Below are 3095 nucleotides of genomic sequence, written 5' to 3'. Positions count from 1 at the left end.
CAGCAGGATGGGAGGGAGGAGGGGAGCCGCATTTCACCAAAAACTGAACTGATAAGGAAAAAGAGACAGCACTGTTTACTCAGCAGTAGGCTGTAAGTCCTTTTGCCTTCGTTTCTGAACAACAGAAAGTAGGTAGTTTAAAATATGCTATGGTTCAATCTCGAATTTTTAATTCTAAATTAGAAACTGCCAGCAGCACTCTAATATCAAGGAGCATCTATTTATTGTGGATTACAGATCCCACAAGAGCTGGGAAGAGTTTACAGTTAGATTCCCCTACAGACATGCCTCCCAGACCAAAAAAAGGGTTTGCTCTCCCCTAGCTCAGGAACACATAGTTGGCACCTCCTCCAGCAGGGAGCAGCTGGGCAGTTGCTACCGTTTCTCATTCCACTCGACATTACCAGCTATTAAATTATCCCAAGTTTCTTGTTCAAGCTCAAACCCCCCCAGAACAATTAAAAAGTAACCAAGCTGGGGATCACAGCACATTTTCCATTCAGTGACCTTTCTCAGCAATGACATATATAAAAATCTATCTTTTTTTTTTTCTTGTTAAATAAAAGCACAGTTTAATTCTCAAAATACTGCCTGCACAAGGAAACGGTTCCAAGTTTGGCATGTTTTTAAGCAATGTAAACACAATTCCTTATTAAGGACTGTGGAAAGTACCCTAAAACCCAACCAAATAAAAACCCCACAGGAACACAGCACGAAGAGCCACCCTGCCACAAAGACTACACCAACAAGAGTTTCTTCCCCCGAGTCACAGTTTTACTGCTTCCCCACTAATAAAAAGTGTCTCTCACACCGCTGTGCTCCCCGATCAAACGCCACGAGTGGTGAAGTGATGTTTGTATGTTTCTGTTTCAGGGAAGTCAGAAATCATTTCCTTAGAGGGAGGAGAAATAAAAATAAAAGCAATCAATCACATTCTCCCCCTGAGCAAGCAGCTCCTACTGCACCGAAGTCTGTTACCTGTCTGAGACCCAAGAGGAAAGGCATTCTGCAGGCTCATCCTCCACACCAGCGCATGGGAAGGCAGAAATTTAAAGTCCCACAGTGACCATTTCCTCATCTGCTGTGGGCAGCCGGCTTCTCCGGTCCTATTTAAACCAGGGCTTCCTCGGCTGGGAATGCTAAGTAAACAGGGTCCTGGGACACTGCATGCACTCGCTGGCTCCCCCTCCTCCTCCTCCCACTGCCTGTGACATATCTCAGACGCAGCCCAGCTGGGGTGTTTGCAAGAGGGAAATGACATCAGGTCGGACAGCTCTGAAAAAACTTAAAAAAAAAAAAAAAAAAAAAAAGCAGCCCTGAACCTTCAGAGAGCTGCTGGGTAACAGCAGGCAGCTCAGTGCAAACAGGAGCTGCGTGCTGTTGGGCAGCTCTGCCTGTGTGGGACCCTGGCAGGGAGCTGTGGAGGAGTAGAAGAGTTCTTCTCCCTAACTGGATACTGCAAGTGGAGAAGAATCTAATAAAAACATTGATGAGAGCCAACAGCTCCTAAGTGATTGAATCAAACTAAACAAAAATAGCCATTTCATCTATTTTTGAGGAGAAAGCTACGTTTGATGCTATTTGCTCAACAGTACTGGCGTCCTAAAAGCAACTGCCATAGTTTCTCCAAGGACCTCCAGACCCTGAGGACCTGGCTAAAGCCTTCACAGATCCAAAGCACTCCCACGGCTTCTTCTGCCTACCACCATGGCTCTGTTTCCTGAACAGCTCTTGCAGCACTGTTCAACTCAGTCCCTTCAGCCCTACTAAGGAAACAGCAACAACTCCTGATTTTGGTGGGATTAGGATCAGTCCTCTACAGCAGCAGACAGGTGATGTGGGAATACATTCTAATCTGCCTCTCCCCAAGGAAAATGCAAGTAGCCCTGATGGAAGGTTTCTCATTCTACTTGAGCTCATTTCGCATTTTGATGCCAAGGAGCAATTAAGCCTTATAAACAAATCTATCATCTGGTGCCCAGGATGGCATGTCTTGTTTGTCCTCTCCCACGTAAGGAGTACAGCAAGTTCCACAACAGTGTAAGAGATGACACTGCAGAAGGTAATCTAAATTTAACTCCCTTTTCTACCTCCACTTTGAAAGTTCAGCAACCTCTTTTTTTTGTGCTTCTCTTTAATCAGCAGCTGTCCTCGTCTGTTGGGAGGGATGGGGACACCACCACCAACCCCATGTGCCACAGCAGCAGCTCTGTGGATATTTGACATAGGGGCAACTCCCCTTGCTTTTGGCCTCTTTAGCTTTTGGAGTTCAACACATTAAAGTACTTGACAAGGGAAGGAATATACTTTTTCTCCATAGAGAGTTTACTGAATCCCTTTTTTAGTAGCAGTTTTAACAGTAATTTCAGGCCTTCAGAAGACAGAGAAACCACATAATTCTTACAAATGCTAATTTGCAACAGCAGGGAAAAAAAAAATTAAAAAGGAAAGAAAGAAAGAAAAAAACTCCCACACAGAACACCAGATAGCTTGCAGCAGTGTCAGAAAAAAACACCCATTTTGCACATGTCAGAACCCCTCAGTGAATGCTGCTGCTGCCTCCTCCCAGCCCGGCCCAGGGTTGTTAGCCAAACAAGTACCCACTGCGGGTGTCCTCTACACAATTAGGCTGTGAGACCATACACAAGTATTACTTATTTCCACACCAACTTAAAGTCACCATATAAACTTGTTGTTTAAGGTAAGCAAACTTCTGTTTTTACTTAGAGAAAACAGGCATAGAAGTAACTTCCTGGAGGATAAAAACATCAGTGTTAACCAGCATCAGCCAGGCAAGGGGATTTTCCAGCTTTTGTGCTCTTGCATAAAAAAAAGCTCTCAACCTTTGCTTTTCCAATTCTATGGACAAAACCCAATGATATAAAAGGGCAGCTTTCTGTTTTAGTAATCTGTTCTGTGGCCTCATGGGTTCCTTTGAAATATCCGATTTTGGCTGTAGCTATCAAGCCCTGGACTAGGCAGATCCCAGGGCTGAGCCAATGCAGCAATTTCTAAATTCCTACTGTCAGAAGGAATCTAACTTTAACCACTTGCCTCTCCCTCAGCACGTACTCAAAAGGCAAAGCATCATCTCA

This window comes from Chaetura pelagica, unplaced genomic scaffold (assembly GCF_000747805.2).
Source record: "Chaetura pelagica isolate M959 unplaced genomic scaffold, ChaPel_1.0 scaffold436, whole genome shotgun sequence".
Lineage (NCBI taxonomy): Eukaryota > Metazoa > Chordata > Aves > Apodiformes > Apodidae > Chaetura > Chaetura pelagica.
Note: the sequence above shows the minus strand (reverse complement) of the source record.